This window comes from Diabrotica undecimpunctata, chromosome 1, assembly GCF_040954645.1.
Source record: "Diabrotica undecimpunctata isolate CICGRU chromosome 1, icDiaUnde3, whole genome shotgun sequence".
Taxonomy (NCBI): Eukaryota; Metazoa; Arthropoda; class Insecta; order Coleoptera; family Chrysomelidae; genus Diabrotica; species Diabrotica undecimpunctata.
This window is the reverse complement of record NC_092803.1, coordinates 164244353-164262525: the sequence shown is the minus strand read 5'-3', so window position 1 is coordinate 164262525 and position 18173 is coordinate 164244353. Positions and strand designations below refer to the sequence as shown.

The window sequence follows — 18173 nt, the reverse complement described above, 5'->3', positions numbered from 1 at the left end:
ATTCTTATTTAGGTTTCTTATAGACCTGACACCATGTATTATTATGTTTACGGTGAATATTTACATAAAGACACACACATAAGTTTTTCTATTTTATTTGTGATCTTGACAACGTGTAACTTTTTATAACCTAGTCAACCTATTAACTGACTGATTGGCATGCTGCCTTTACTACTAGTACTGCCAATCTAAGCTATATCATAATGTGTCTATTCCTATTTCCAATAATCCTAATTCTAACTCTTATCTAGTCTATTTAGTAAGATACCGTGTTTAAGGTTGTCGAAGGCTCTCTGATAATCTATGGATCTACGTCTAATCAGAAACTTGGACATACAACAAAAGGCCTTTGTAGGAGTAGGAACCTTCCAATAAAGCAGGAAGTTCATCAAGGCTGCATTTTATCACCGACATTTTTCAATACACACTCTAAAATGTTATTTAGAGAAGCTATAGATTAGACAGTTGACAGGTTGTCTGGCTTCAAAGAGTGTTGGCAATTACCCAATTTTTACCTAAATTGCCAATTTCTTTTATTTGTTGTTGGTTAGTCTAAAAAGAGAGTGGGAAGAAGTTCGAAGGTTTTATATTTTTTCATATGTTCTGAAAAGGACAAAAGATCTAGCATCGGTAGCAAATCAATAAGGTTATCAAAAAACACTGGAATAAACAAACTACTTTTATTGGACTGAATAAGAGAATAAAGCTGTGAAAAGTAGAAAGTTGTTATTCTTGAATATTAACAATAATTTATTTCATTATGTTCTTTTTTTATTTATCCACGGCTCATTTAATTGATATCCTTTATTAAGATGTATGTAATCCTTTCCAGCTACCGGCGGTAGGCCTTTCTCCGATTTTATACATTTACCAAGCATAGTGCAGATCATATTAGATACCTACAAATTTTAAATTTAAAAATGAGAAAAAGGCCAATCAATATTAAAAAAACCTGCATCATTAGAATATAATAAAAGTAGAGGTAATATTGTTTTTAACATAAAACCTTGGTAATGCAAATTTGATAATGCACAATTAATAAAAAAATAGACGAACATCTCTGACCTTTCTTCCCCATTTTGACTAGCATTTTATTTTTAAGTTAGTATTCCAGTCCTAACCAGAAAACAAAAAGGCCAACGCAGTAGCAAAGTAGTAGTTTAAAATTCTAAATGAATGGTTGTTAAGCGTCGAGAATATAGGCGCAAATCCATTTTATAATACTTAAACTATAGCGGTTATATTGCCTACCACATTGGGATCACCTATAGGGAGTTGAGAATTGGGGACATAAATTACTGGGCTGGGGATAGGGTAAGCAAAACAAACCGGAACGTTTGCGAACGGCTACTCTTGGTTTGTTTGGAGACCTGGGTCGTAGGTCAGTGAATAAAACAAGGGGACTGGAATGGGGTAACTACAAAAAGTGAATCAAAGGGGTTGATTCACATGAATCTCCTGGACAGCACAACACAAGAAGGTTCCTAAGCTATTTAAAATGGAAGCCACTTACAAGAATCTTCCTGCTGGATGGAAAGATAGGCTTTTCTTTTCTAAAAAATACATCAAAAGAGTTAGAATCTTTTTAAAACATATAATACTCTTAGTTTACGGGGAAACATTACATATTTATTATTATCTCACCATAAACAGTTACAAATATAAATAATAATAACCAAATAACAAATACAACTTACAATGTTGCTATCGGTTTACAACTCTAGACGTTGGACACACTATAAGAATTTAAATTACTGTTGGGCGACATTTTGTAGCGGAAATAAATTATTATAAATGAAAAATATCAAATACAAATATTAAATGGAACTATACAGAGATGTTAACCTTCTTAAATACAAAACAAAACAAATTCTAAATTTATGGTTAGGTATGTACATGGTACAATGAATACACATTCATTGGTATTCATTGTACCATGAGGTATGTACCAAATGTTAAGAAAATAATGTTAACTGTCATATGTCAAGATTAAATTTTAAAACTTTATAAGAATAATTTATATGACAGTTAGCCACTCCCTAATATTTATAATTTTACTTATTACTTAATTTAATTTACTTTAATTTCTTAACTTTTCATCAAAGCAATAATTATTAATGAAAAATGTCTATTTTTACTTTAAAAAAATTAACCAAAAAAAGTACCTGATTTCACTGAATAATATATCTCCTTTAAAAGTTCTCGGGCTCACTGCAAAACAAACAAATGCGTCTCATAAGCTGCAAAAATGGTCTGGAATGATCAGGGACAACAAAATGAGGGTGAAAGCTGGCCACTGGATTATGAAATCTTCAAAGCTTGGCTTTTAGAAAACTCAAGCCTTTGCTTGGAACCATGTGGACATCTATAAAATTGTTTGGAATGCCGTCTTACAAATCCCTCAGGTGAAACACAGCACGAAACAAAACAGTGATTATTCAGACAAATACTGACACATTATATTTGAGTATAATTTACATTTTTACAAACAAAATTTACCGGTTCCTTCAGGCCACCCACGCCGCGTCTTCTCTCTTTAAAATCTTCTTCCAACCTCAAACTGTAACTACACATTGAACTGCTACTGTCACTTTATACTATATTTTCATGACAAATAAGGAAACACGAAAAACAATAACAAATTTGAAGCTAAGTCCAGACTAAACAATGAAGTGACCACTTCGGTGATCCATTGAACAGTGACATCATTCACCCAATTTGATAAAAACCAAACGTAAACGGAAAAATTTCTGTTTATTTGACGTGAAAAATATCCTTAAGCGGCTCTAGATCAATACCCATCTGTGTTATATAAACAAACTTTAAAATGTGTTTATTATAAATCTCGGCGACGCAAAAAGGATTGAAATAATATTTTGGTGTTTTAACATACGGAACGATAGGAAATTGAAATACATTGAAAATATTCTTCGTTGTTTTAATACATACAGGGTGATTTTTATTACATACGAAATAAAATACAAATGCTACAAAACTTACTCCCATTGCTGACACTAGGGATGGTCACAAGCTCGAGCTTAACTCGGCTTGGCCCAAGGATCAGCTCGTTTGACGAGCCAAGCTTCGAGCTGAACCAAATTTTTTTCGAGCAGAGCCGAGCTGAATTAATGAGACACACATTAATTGTATCTATGTCAAGGATTTCTTACTATTCCCGCTAATATTGCAGCATTACATTCTAAAAATCTATGTTTATTAGACTTTTTTTGCATAAAAATAACTTTTTTGGCACTATACTCTAAATTAGTGACTGTTTCGTATTTTTTTTTAAATTCTTTGAGTATCAACTATAAAGTCTGTTGGAGTTCTTTCTCCTGGTGTCTTTGCGAACTTTTGCTATTTCATTTTATTGCTTATTGTCGATAACTATGTGAGCTTGCTTCTTGCTACTAAAAATTTGTTTGTTTTGTATTGTTTTTTTAATCTCAAAGATGTGTTAAAATAATATTTTTTTTCTTTGGCTTTTAATTTCGTTATTTACATAGCGATGACAAATTCTCTGTAGGTGAAAAAATATTTTGTACAATAATGGATATAATATTTTGTTTCGGGTCATCATCATCATCCAGCCTCAAGAGTCCACTGCTGAACATAGGCCTCTTCCTCATGTTTCCAACCCCGTCTATCTTGCGCCGCTCTCATCCAGTTTTTATTGAGTCTTCTTAAATCGTCAGTCCATCTTGTAGGTGGTCGACCGACGCTTCTCTTGTCTTCTCTTGGCCTCCATTTCAATAACCTCTTTGTCCATCGCCCATCTGTCATTCTGGCTATGTGTCCTGCCCATCTCCATTTTAGTCTGGCTATCTTCTCGATGATGTCAGTCACTCCGGTTCTTCTCCTGATGTCTTCGTTGGTTATTCTGTCTCGCAGAGTTATTCCTAAAATGGACCGCTCCATTCTTCTCTGCGTGACGCTCAGTTTGGTAGCTGCTGCTTTTGTTAAGGTAAGTGTTTCTGCTCCGTACGTCAAGACTGGGAGGACGCACTGATCAAATACCTTTCTCTTTAGGCATGTGGGCAGCTCACTTTTAAAAGTTTCTCTCAGTTTTCCAAATGCTGCCCACCCAAGGCCGATTCTTCTCTTCAGTTCATGAGTCTGGTTATCCCTGCCAATCATAATTTCATGTCTTAGGTATTTATATCTATCTACGAGTTCTATTTCTTTTCCACCAATACTGATGTTCTGGTTGGGTACCAAATTGGTCATGATTTTTGTTTTCGAGATATTTATATTTAAACCTACACTTTCTGTAGCCACAACGAGTTCCTGTACCATCTCTCTTGCCATACCTAGATCTTCAGCTATTATAAGTATATCATCGGCGAAACGTAAGTTGTTTAGATATTCTCCATCTATTTTTATTCTCTTTGTCATCCAATCCAAATTCTTAAAAGCATGTTCTAGTACCGTATTAAAAAGTTTAGGTGACATTGGGTCTCCTTGTCTAACCCCCCGTTCTATTTTTATGCGATTACTGTTAGTATGTAATCTGACAGTGGTTGTTGCCCGCATTCTTTAAGCGCCTGTAATATATTGCTTAGCTCAACTGTGTCAAAGGCTTTGTGAAAAACGATAAATATTAGAACTAGAGGTTTATTGTATTCCACTGCTTTCTCTATTAGGGTTTTTATACTTTGTAGATGGTCATTTGTTCCGTAACTTTTTCGGAATCCTGCCTGTTCCCTTGGTTGATAAGTCTCTAATTTTCTTTCCATTCTCTTAACTAGTATTCGCGTAAACGCGTAAACAACTTATATATATATATATATATATATATATATATATATATATATATATATATATATATGGCTGAGGAGGCTAATCGGTCTGTAATTCTCTAAATTTGCTTTATCTCCTGCTTTGTGTAATAGAATCATAGTAGCGTTGTTCCAGTCTGTTGGAATATTGGCGCTGTGAAGGCAGATATTGAAAAGTTGTTTAATTTTTTCAAGTAATCCCCTCATCCCCTCCAATTTTTAGTGCTTCTGATACTATTCCATCTTCACCCGGGGTTCGATTATTTTTCATTTTCTTCAGGGCTTCTTTGATTTCTAATTTTGTTATATCGGGCATTAAATCTGATCCTTGGTTTAATACCCCAGTTTTTAGTGTAATTGGAGGTTCCGTATTGTTATCTTTTTTTCTTGATCTATATAACTCTGTGTAGAACTCTTCGACTATTCTTAATATTTCATCTCTGTTCGTTGTTTCTTCTCCAGTGCTGTTTCTCAGTTTGTTAATTTCTATTTTCCCCTTTTGTACGCTCCTCTTCAAAACTTTCATGTTCTTATTTTGCTCTATTGCCTGTTTTGTTTTTTCTACATTGTAGTTTCTTATGTCTTTTCTTATTGCCTTTGTGATCGTCTTATTTATTTGATTTATCGCTTCTTTGCTTGTAGCGTTATCTCCTTTCATTTGTCGCCTTAGTTCTATAAGGGTTTTCGTGGGTTGACTCAGTTTTTCATCTTTTTTGCTTGTCGGACAATATTTAGTTTGAGCCTGTTGTTTCGGGTACTTTATTACAAAACTTCCAAGTGTACTGGTACCATGGTACGCTTGACATCGTTAGCATTATGGTACTGGTTTGGAATTTTGAACAAGACCGAGTTTCAACTTATGTTCATACGATGTCCGGTTATTCCGTAGATTTTGTTGATTATTGTATTATTTTAAAGATTAGCATAATGACTGTTGGGTTCATCACTTTCACTTATTAATTGCATCCACGGTTTTACAACAAACTGCATCTAGGATTAGAATTAGACTAATTTAAGTAAAGCAAATTGTACTTACGATATCTGTATCCCGAGCATTAACTACAAACATCTCAGTAAATATAAGAATGCCACAAATACATAATGTTTTATGAAGGATCATAGCTTCCAATTATCTGAAAATTTGTATGTACTGCAGATGCTCCTTTCTAAAAAATAAAGAATATTCCAAAATAGTGCGTTAAATGTAAAACGAGACATTGTTAATAAAACTACAAAATTGCTGTAAAATATTACAAAATGCACCACCATTGGTTTTTAGAAAGACATGTTTCTAGGTAAAAATAAATCCTGTGCCAATCACCCTTTACTCTATAGTGAATAATAATTTCTTCCTCCAAATTTTCTAATATATAGAGCTATTTTTCGGTACATTGGTTGTGTTGTACAAAAACAGAAAAATAGAAAAAATTCTGGAGTTAATAGTATGTACGATATGTGAAGTTACCTGCGTGAATGGCCAACTCACTACATGTGCGTCACAAAGTGGCACAGGGGAGTCTTAGATATGGCACGCGAAGACTTAATGGAAAAATAAAAAAATATGGTATGGTAGGCGGTACAGTAGTCTTCTAACGTATTAACAAAGCATACGTTGTTTACTTCTGACAGACCTGACTATTTCCTTGACAATTTGCTCAGTTTACTTTATGGGTAGATAGTTTTTGTCATGATTTAGTAATCAGTCTCTACTCTTATATTCATCATCTGTTTGTTTTGGATTATTCTACATCTATCCGAATTATTATTATTCTTTTTGAGGCGAAGCTTCTATACTGGCGTTGTATAACTTTTTCTCTATAGCAGAGTTTCCCAAACTTATCTAAACCGCGACCCCTTTTTGCTAAAAAATTTGTTCGCGCCCCCCCAATTTCCCCCCACTCATTTATTCAATATTATTTGACAGAAATAGCGTGCCTAATTTACAATTATCTGATGGTTTCTCAAATTTAATTTTACTTTACTGTTTAAGTTTAAATCAAAAACAACTATTTTATTTTAATACAATTATTTTAATGATTGCGATCTGTCCCACTAGTAATTAGTAGTAGGTACTTCTGCCAGAATAGCATTTACAATAAAAATAAATAATCAGAAGTCGACTGCACATTGTACACCGCGACATATTAGCTTGTGTCTACATCGCAAAACTCTTCCATGATAATCGCGAAAGCGCTCGCTACTAGATGGCACTCTGGAACGTTCTCGTAGCCTCGTTTTGGTTTTATATAAGCGGCGATGCGCAACGAAACCAAAGTTCAGCTCAGTTCGAATCCAAACAGCCTATGGTGGCGAATGCGGTGTTAAGTAATGAGTAAATATTTTACGACTTACGTATTCCCGTTTACGTATTTACGTCTACGATAAATTATAAATTATGGATAAGTTTTTAAAAAGAAGTGCAGAATCATCTACGTCTGAAAGTGGCAATAGCAGCAATAAAAAGAAAATCAGATTCTACATTGATGAATATCTTAAATATGATTTTACTGTTATTTCCAATAAACCACAATGTGTTATTTGTGGACAAGTCTTGTCAAAAGAAAGCATGAAGCCATCAAAGTTACTTCGACATTTAAATAGCAAACATCCAGATAAAAAAGACAAGCCCGTAGAATTCATTGAAAGAAAGCTGAACGTCCTTTTCAAACAGCAAGACAGTTTTCCCTTGGCAACCACTACTAATGAAAAAGCATTATTAGGAAGTTATAAAGTTGCTTATCGTGTTGCCAAAACTAGTAATCCGCACACAATTGCTGAAAATCTGATTTTTGCAGCAGCTGTTGAAATGGTACATATAATGTGTGGGAAAAAAGAAGCTGCAAAATTAAATACAATACCTCTGTCAAATAATACTATCCAAAGAAGAATTAGTGACATGGCAGAAGATATTCAAGCGCAAGTTGTGGAAAATCTTAATAAATACACGTACTTCTCTCTTCAAATGGAGAGTTATATATATCTTCACAGATATATATAACTGTGCCCAATTCATTACGTTTGTAAGAAATGATACGAATAATAAAAAAAAATTTATTAAAATCCTTTGTAAAAGGTATATATTTAAAAACCCGAACGGGCTGTGTTAGACAGAACGTTTTCGGAATACATCATTCCATTATCGGTGTCTAGGAGTACATGACTGTAGCCACTAAATATATGGGTAAAAACCCGTTAACAAATAATTAGTTACATTTGTTCGACATTATATCTTATAAATACTTATGATGTTAAAGTTACCGTTGGATTAGGTAACATGGCGACATATGACTCCACGTTGAAGTTGCAAGTCCTGAGACGGTGTGTCTACGAGGACTTTATGGAAGCAACTGTTGCTAGACTTATAAAAACTCTCTATCAGGCTAATACGTTGTTTAAAAGTCAAAGCAGTCTATCTCACAAAAGTTTTGTATTGAAACACATCCTGAGGTACGTACTTGAGTGCAGATGTTATGTGGAAGAAATCACCAAAAACAGGAAAAAAAGCCGGCTTTATCAAGAGGAAATCTTGAAAACTTTTACAAATACTCAGTACCGATTTCTCAACCCAAGTTCAGTCAAGTTCAACCTGCAACATCTTAAACGATTTTTAATCAACCCAGATGCCAGCACTTTTTGATGAAAACAGTAAAGACCTCTACCTGGATTACCTTCCAGAGAAAGAAGATTGTTCCAATATTTTTTGTTTGTAAAACGTTTTTAAAACTGCATAAACTTCATTTAACATGTTAAATAAACTTTTTTTACACAAAATTGCTTATTTTAAATACCCCTACGCACCTACAACTTTATGGAAGCACGTGTATACACATTTTAGGTACAGATATTACCAAACAATTAGTTTTTGAATTACAGTTAGTAAGTTATTAAATATGTAACTTTGTTTTTCATTTTACCGAAAATGCTTCCGGATAGACATTCATCGTTTTTCCATCTGACCCTTCATATGTGATCAGTTTCACTTCTATATCGGATAAGATAAGCGCCCACTAATATTTAACACATAAAGATATAATATCCAGACTGCGAGCTGCAATTTACACCCCTTCCCCATATGCGACAGAGAAAAAAGATGAGCACAGTCCTTGCATCTCCTTCTAATGGGGTTTATCGACCACGTGACCTTTCCACAACATAACGTAAAACATTAACTTTATTTAAAGCAATATGTATAAATACTTCTTAAGGAATATTTTATGTATAGTAGACTCCCGTAAGTTCGGCCTCGTTTATTTTAGTCTCTGCTTAGTCCGGCCTGCTCTCTACTCTGAGCATAAGTCACCTTATATTCAATGCAAGCATGGTCGCCTTATATTCAAATATCTCAGGGACCCACAAGATACCCCTATTGTCATTGGTAGAGCAGCAAAATCGAGAGCGTTTAAGAACATATACATGGAAACTCTCCCAGTTTATTATCGGTCGCAGAAATCAGCATGGATGGACACATATTTTTTCAGGAAATGGTTTGTGTGCGAATTTGTTTCGGAAGTGAAAAAACATTTGACAAAATCAAAACTGCCCATCAAAGCGTTTCCACTTCTTAATAACGCGCCTACTCACCAAAAAGGTCTTCAGTGTGACGATAAAATAGAAATTAAACTACTGTTCCTGCCATTCAATGTAACTAGTCTTCAAGAGCCAATGGACCAAGGGATCATTAAGAGTTTTAAGAGAAAGTATCACCGAAAACTACTTTTTGAAGTTCTTTCCAAATTGGAGGCTGATGACAACATAGACCTCTTAAAAGTGCTGAGGTCAGTTAATATAAAAGATGTTGTGTACATTTCGACCAAGGCATGCGACGAAATACCACCGTCGATGCTTGTAAAGTTTAAAAAAAAACTTTGGCCAAATATAGAAGATAAAATTGACCAAGCAAACACAACAGCAGACGAGCCAAACAACATTCTTGTTAACTAACCTGATGACAATGCAGTTCTACTGCACGCCTTTCAGCAACTACCGAACTGTGGTCACATTGTTGAAGATGTTATGGCGTAGATCACCTTTGAAAAGGACCTACACAACGAGGTTTTGAACGATGACGAAATCGCTGAGTTTGTCAGTCACCAGGAAAATGAGAAGGATAACGACGCAGAGAGTGAAGAGGAAGATGAAGAAAATTAAATGAGCCATGCTGAAGGCAGCAGCTTTACAACTGGCAGCTACCTACATCGAACAACAAAAAGAAGCAACTGCGATCGATGTAATGTTTATTAAAATCATTAGAAATGAAAATTCATAAAAAGATAAGTGTTTAAGAAGCTAAACCACCAATCTAGAGTAATATTTAAAAATTTTATTAGGTGTAGAGTTCTGTAAGTAATGTTTTGTAGAATGTAGAATAACACGTCTTTTCATATATGTTAAATATATGCCAGAGTATTCCTCTGTGTTGTATCCTACTTAATGTGCAAGTGTTTTGATTTTGGTAGATCCTTACAAACAATAAATGTTCCTTTTTGTAGATAGACGTCGGTTAGTTCCGCCTAGGGTCTAGTTCCGAGGTGGCCGAACTTACGGTAGTTTACTGTAATTGAATTTGGAAATTGTATGTGGCAAAGAAGCGTTGCGTTTGCGGAAAAAATCAATTGTATATGAAAATGGATCACTCCATAAGTGAGCAATTGATAATTGAACTTAAATAATATTAAAAAAACAGTATTTCTAAACATTTGTTTAATTTTTAATATAATCAGATATTTAACTATTATATGATTCAAATGTACTAAGTCAAAAAAACTACACAACAAATGGGTTAGTGTAGTTGGAAAAACAATATCTTTCAATAACGCACTTATATGCAGTGAACATTTTTATAAAAATGATTTGATCAATCTTGTTCATCAATCAAACCAAAACCTAGACAGCTCAAAAAAGACATTGTGTCAACTCGAAATTTATCAAAAAGTATCCTAATGTACGTTTTTGAATGTTTTTTATTACTTACTTACTCCGTCGCGTTATATAATTTCGTGGGTTTAACCGACTTAAAAAAATGAATCAATTCGTCTCTTTCTTGGGCAATCTATATCCAATTTTTCACGCCCATAGCTTTAAGGTCTTCTGGTATATTTTCTCTACACCGGAGTCGAGGTTGTTCACGGGGTCTTCTTCCACTTGGGGCTTCTTCTAATACCAGCCTTACTATTCTTTCGTCAGAATGTCTTCTGAGGTGTCCTACCTACTGGAGTTTTCTGTACTTTATCCAGAATATTATTAATGTTTTTTATTGTTAGTTATTTTTTTCTAAAAGATGTAACTTGGAAAAATCGTAAAGAATATATTGTATATAATAAAAAAAATTGATTTTTAAAATTAGGTATTTGTGGTACATATTTTTTTGATTCACTTCAGTTGAAATTTGTTTATTTTAATTTTTTAGAAACATTTACAATTTTTATTTAATACATAATCTAATTATAAAGTTTGGTAATGGAAAGGTCACGTGGTCGATAAATCCTGTCTATTAGAAAGAGATGCAAGGATTGCTTGCATCTTTTTTATCTGTCACACTTAGGGAGTGGGCAGTCTACAAGTATGTTCTAAGTATTGCCCTAACCTAACCTAAGACCATGTCATGAAAACTATAAACAAATACGCTCAATGTTATACAAATATTTGACGAGAATTCTGATGAGGAGTATTTAAGAATGTAAAAAATTGACGAAATAGTTCTAAGATTAAGAAAAAATATGACAGATGTAGGACCCAAATAGTATACTGGATTTCATATAAATAGAAACATTGAGGTGATAGACTTCAAATGAACTAGTTCAAGGATTTAAATAATTTAAAATGTATAAGCTAATAAACTAAGCGAAATAACGAACGAGATCAACAAGCGAACAAAGGGGCCGCATATGTTAAAAAATAAATATCCTGGTATACGGACATAAATATGGTCTACTTACCGATTAACACTCATATATGTAAGTTTTTTTTTAATTTAAGTATAATTCTTAAATTATAATATATTATATATAATATAATAATTTATAGGTAGTAATAAAAGATTTTTAATTAACGTTTGTACAGTTTAACTGTTTTTAATTAATTTTTTTATTATTCACTATTTGGTGCTTACAGCGTAAAACCCGTACCAAAAAGCTATATTTAAAAAATTTGAAAATAACTAATTTTATGTTTTTCTTTTTATAAGGCTGTCATTCTCTTTAAGAGACAAATAAATAAAATCAAAACATAAATATGGCGTCAAGTTTTTTTAAGGTGTGTTCTAATCTTGAATATACATAATTTAAAAATATATGCAAGGACAGAAAATAATCAGATCCAGATCCAGATCAGAACCAATGTGGCCTGCTAAAGCAATATCAGTGTTGGTCCTATAGAACCAACGTGGCATTCATCATCATCATCATCCAGCCTTCATTTATCACGTCCGCTGCTAGACATAGGCCTTCCTTAAACTCCTCCATTCTTTGCGATTTTGTGCTCTCTTTTGCCAATTTTTCGTGATACGCCTGATGTAGTCAGTCTAACGTGTAGGTGGTTTCCTCTACTACGTTTGTCTGCGCTTGGCCTCCAATGTGTAATTTTACTCGTCTATCGTGAGTCATGCATTCTCGCTACATGGCATACCCAATTCCATTTAAGTTCCGCTATGCGTTTCACTAGCAGTAAACGTGTTAATACAAGTAGGTTCGTACGTAATGGTACGAAAATGTGTACCAAAGATACTCCATTTTTGAATAGAAACAATGTTTTTAAAGTGTGATTTTATTTTAAGCTTAAACAAACGATAATAAGTGAAGACTATTTACTTCATCTGGTAAAAAGCTACACAAATCAATATCAGTCAAATTTTTTACATTTTTTGTCAACCTAAAAATTTGTGCTCTAATAGCATCTCTAGATCTTGATCATGATGACCTGTAGAAGACTATATTTATCATTCCTAAGTTTGTGTCCAAAGTATGCAGTCTTGCGTACTTTTATTGTTCTCAACATTTTTTTGTCTCGACCCATCCTTCTCAGCACTTCCTCATTGGTGACCCTGGCAGTCGATTGTATTCTCAACATTCTCCGGTATATCCAAAGTTTAAAGGCTTCAAGCTTCTTAACTATTTGCGCTTATAACGTCCATGTTTCCATGTTTCTACCCCGTACAATAGTTGGGACCAAACGTAACATTCAACAAACCTCAGTCCCAGCGCAGTATTCAGATTTTTGTCACAGAACAATTGCTTGAATTTTAAAAACGCTGCCCTTGTTATTTCTATTCGTACCCTGATCTCTTGGTCTGGATCTAATTCTGTGTTGATGTAAGCTCCCAGATATTTATATTTTGTCACTCTCTCTATTTGCTGTCTACCAAGGGTTAGTTGTTCAGTATTTATTGGATTCCTTGATACTATCATAAATTTGGTCTTATCTTTGTTGATGTCAAGTACCATTTGAATGCATTTACTATTTATTACATCTAGTAAAGTTTATAGCTGTTCTATACTCTCAGCCATAATTACCGTATCATCTGCAAATCTCATGGTGTGTACGATTTCTCCACCAATTTTTATTCCCTCTTTTCTTTCCCATAGGGCTTTTCTGAATATGACCTGTGAGTACACGTTGAAAAGAGTCGAAGACAAGACGCATCCTTGCCTGACCCCTCTCGCAATCGGTATATTATTTGTTTCTGTATTACTGTTATTAGTGTATAATTATTTTTATATGGGCGTATCAATGATGTTTTTGAAAAAGGTAAAGTGAAGATATGTTATGACTTTAAGAGCTTTTTATGTCCAACAGATAAAATGACCGAAATTTTAGATAATTTCAACAGTTACCATCCAAAATTAAAGTTTACTGTAGAAATTAAACAAGATAATAAATTAAATTTTCTGGATATCACTTCACATCGCATTAATAATACAGTTAAAACCGTGTGGTTGACAAAAGAAACATGGTCTTCACGATATCTCAACCACAATTTTCATCATCCATTCTCCCACAAGAAGTCTGTAATTATAAGTCTTGCTGATAAATTTATACAACTAACAGATCCAAAATACAGACCAACGCAATAAATGACAAAAAAGGTACACAAAACCTAAATAAAATATATTTCAATCTAATTTAAATCATAATAAATATAACACCATAAAAAGCTCTTAAAGTGATAACATGTCTCCACTTTACCTTTTTCAAAAACATCAATAATACGCCCATATAAAAATAATTATACACTAATGACATTAAATCATGAGATATCAGATATTAACTTTTATTTCTTACTTCATTAATGTCAGTGTCCCGTTTTACGGTTTGGTAAGTTATGTATATACATATTTTACAATAACTGTTTGTTCTTAATCATGTACATTTTAGAATCTTGGCAAAGGTAAGGGTTTCCTGCCGAAACGTTGATTTCTATGGAAAATAAAATCTAGTTCCACATGTAATATAATTTATTGAACCTAAACCCAAGAAAAAATAATTTTATATTAAATATAGTACGGTTCAAGAAACTCAAAACTATAATTCGCTCTTACAAGTAACCTAACTACATTTTCTTTGTAGTTTAAAAATTGTTTTTGCGTGACAAGACGTGTAATGTTAAAAAGTCAGTGTCCCTGATTTTCTCCTCCATGCCACTTAGAAGTTTGTAATAGTTTTCACGATGAGGAACCTGCAAAAAAAGGCCTAACAGCAGGTTTTGAAAACGAGAAGCCTTGGAAAAATTGCGGAAAATTTGAAAAATTCGATTTTTATTTAGAAAAATGCACCCTGGTTCAATTCTAAATTTCCTCTTCTTTTTGCTTATTTCGTATCACACTTTCAGTACACAAAAAGGAATAAAATAGTGGTTGTACTTCGTATTGAAATCTAACTGTCTATGATCTTCTTTTTCAGCATTAGTTTCTTGTATGGCTACTACGCCATTTTCATACCCTGTTAGTAGTTTATGTATGTAGTAATTGGTATTTTGCGAAGCTAATGCTTTTAATATGTTTAAGATTTAACGCAGTTAAACACATAATTTTTATTATTGTTTTATTCTACAATAGAACGTGTTTTAACAAAGAGAGTTGCGAATTGAATTTTTCTCAGTTTAATACCTTAAAATTAGTAACAAACGTCCTACGCGCAATAGTGAAATAAATTTTTAATAATTTTATCTGACATAATAAACCAGCACAAGAGAAGTTAGTGAAAGAATGCATATCGACGGTTAAATGTCCAAACCTCAAAGCTGTTTTACTTGATGTTACCAAAGTTGAAAGTTTGGCTTGGATTACCATAAGTGCAAGCTTAAAGTTCATAACTAATCTCTGAAGCTATGAGCTTTGAATAAATCAGAGAGGGAGGTAAGCTAATAATTTTACTTCTATTATTATCGACTACCTGAACAAAACAGTTGAAAATAAGCGGGAGCAAACAAGCAAGTAATTTAATTAAACCCAGCCTGTGAGACATGTTCACCCCTAACAATTACGTTCGGGTGTAACAATTCATTGGAACGAGGTGTATTAACTCGAGTAAAAACAGGAGTCACTTCACCGCGCTCCAATGCTCCAGACCATCCCTTTCCTCCCTATAGCACTCTGATGCGCGATAGGGGCACAACTATCAGCCAAATGCTCTTCATGTGTGAGTCCTAGGTAATAGAACTCCAACATGGTTTCCTAATCGAATTCAAAACTCAGGACAGCGCATTGTCGCTATATTCCTGTTATCTTAATGTGGCTTATCCGCGAACTAAAATTGCTTACTTGATCCTCAAGTCTCCGCTCTGAGGTAGGCTCAGTTCGGCGACTTGGTGCTCAAGGAGTTGGGCTCTACGTGCCCGGGTTTTAATGGTTTTTGTTATTATTTTTTTGTAGCTTGCGTCGGTTTTTGTTAGTAGTTTTTTGATTTTTTTGGTGGCCGAAGCCGTTTTTTGTGTGTTTTTTTGAATTTTTTTTGTAGGATGCCCGAAACATAAAATCAGAACTAGTGCATATTAGTATACTTATTATCCACTTAAAATTAACTGGGTCCACGCTGTACGTTGCGATTGTCCACAAGTTTTTTGAGCTACGAACTATCTTCTTGATGCGTTGTTTTTGTTGTTTTTTGTAGTGTTTTCTCTCTGGTGTTTTGTTTTCTCTTTGGTGTATTTACTGATTTTCTCTAGTACATTTGGTTTTATTCTACTATTTGTTGTTTCTTTTGTGTTGCGTCTCTTGTGCTTCCATCTGTGGAAAGCGTCGTACCTCATGATCTCTTGCAATATGGGACTAGGATGGTTCTTTATCTCCGCGAACTTTGTCCTTGCTTTTTCCTTGATTATTTTCGTTCTCAAAATACAAATATTCTTGTATTAAAATGTTTGTATTTTGAGAACGATTTCTGAAGTAAAAATTGAAACGTCAATAAAAGTACTTTAATTTTTAATTGTGGCTTATTCCCATTTAAATAGTAATTTCTTTTGATTGTACTTTCCTCTTCCCACGTTCCTAGTTCTAATAGGATGGGGTTGTGGTCCGTTGTGCCTTCGTTTATTGTTTGTAATTCTGTTTGTTGTCCTAGGTTTCTTGCTATTACAATGTCTATGTGTGTAGGAAGTCCATTTCCTGGGTAGTGTGTTGGGTCTGTAGGGCCCATTGCCATAACGTCGTCATTGTTTTCTAAGTATTTGTTTAGTAGTCTTTCATTTTTGTTCGTAGTTCTGTCGTTCCAGTTTGGGGATATTGCATTTAGGTCTCTTATTATAATTGAGGGTTCGTCGTTTAGGAACGTATTTAGGTCGTCTTCGATCAGTAGATCTTGTGGTCTTACGTAGGCAGAGGTAATTCTGACTTCTCCTTGCCTCATTTGTATTCTTACTGTTGCTGCTTGCATAGTGTTTGGTTGTGGTGTTAGAATTCTAATATGAAAATAAGCGGGAGGATGTAAATAAAATATTTTTATTTAGTGACGAATGCGGTTACCAAAACCGTAACGTAACTACAATTTATCAATACTACCTCGAACCTGGTCATAACCACATAGAGTAGATAGGATTCGTGCATATATTGAAACAAAAATCAAAATCACAAACGTGTATGTTCCCGAGGAGTAACATCTTCTTCTTATTAGGCCGTCTCCTTTCCAAGGAGAGGAAATACCTTGACCATAGCTTGTTCAAAAGGTTTGATACTATAAATTAACATTCGTTCATTCGACCCATCAATAAAGTCGGTTACCTACAAGTCACTGATTTAAGAGAATTGAGATAGGAGATATCTCAATCTTCCAATTGAGTTGGGAGATATCTCTTATAAAATTGATTTGGATGAAGAGTGGAAGCCAATTAATCACAACAGAAATAAGAATCCGAACATGGACAACATTTAGCCATTTTACAAGGATTGAATTAAAATCACCCAATCAAAGTACAAAGATTACAAGAAGTACAAGTACCTGTTACATTTACTACAGTTTATACCAAGTGATTTCCACAATTTTTATACACACATCAAAATAATCTAGGGGACAAAAACAAAATGCGAAATCACAGAAAGATTTCAAATAATTTATTTAAAATATTTTTAATAAAATTTTATTATTTTCGAGAAATGTTCGCAGGACCCTGGCAGTATAATACGTAAATTCATACATATAAATATATCATAACCTCAAAGTTGATCACATGTGTTTGTTATGCTTGTGATTAGTTTCCCTAATTAAACTAAAATAAGTGATTAAAAATAACTATTTTCATACTAGTGAAGATTGATAAAGATCTTTGGGTTAAATTTGTTAGTTTTATATATATTATTGCTGGGACTTAAAATTTTTGAGGTTAATTTGTTAAAATGAAATCTTGTAATAAATGCTCAAAACCCATCAATGACGAACAAATGGAGAAAGCTCCTAGATGTGACAGCTGCCGTGTGGTTTTCCATTTGGAGGAGAAATGCTCAGGTCTTTGTGCAAGTGAGCAGAGAGCCATTGTCGTTCAAAAACTTAATTAATTAATAATAATAATTTTGCTCTTCTGCGGAGACTGTGTGCTTTCCTTAAAAAAAATACCTGTTTTAACTAACAAATTCATTCAGCTAGAGGAGCAAATCAAGTCTGTAAAGAAAGAGCTAGACACAGTTAAGCAACAACAGCAGCAGTGCGTTGGTGGTAAACTAATGTGGAAACATTATTGCACGAGTTTGAGGATCGTGCTGAACGTGCTAATAATCTGATAATGTATGGCATCCCTGAATCAAGTAATAATATTCAAGAAAAAATAGATGCTGATAATAGCGCACTTACTCCCATTTTTAACAACATTTGTCTTGCTCAGAACGATGTGGTGAAGATCTTACGAGTGGGGCAGACATCTGATGGCAAAAACTGGCCAATAAAGGTGGTAACCAAACACCGACATTTAGTCAT

At 33.8% G+C, this 18173-nt stretch overlaps 1 long non-coding RNA gene across 1 annotated transcript; it reads right to left on the bottom strand.

Annotated features, from left to right (window-relative positions):
* Window positions 1-666: 666 nt before the first annotated feature.
* Window positions 667-11778, bottom strand: LOC140432488 (uncharacterized). Its single transcript, XR_011949804.1, has 3 exons — window positions 11714-11778; window positions 5815-5944; window positions 667-899 (listed from the first exon to the last, which is right to left on the bottom strand). It is a non-coding gene; the product is annotated as an uncharacterized lncRNA (long non-coding RNA).
* Between the last annotated feature and the right edge of the window lie 6395 nt (window positions 11779-18173).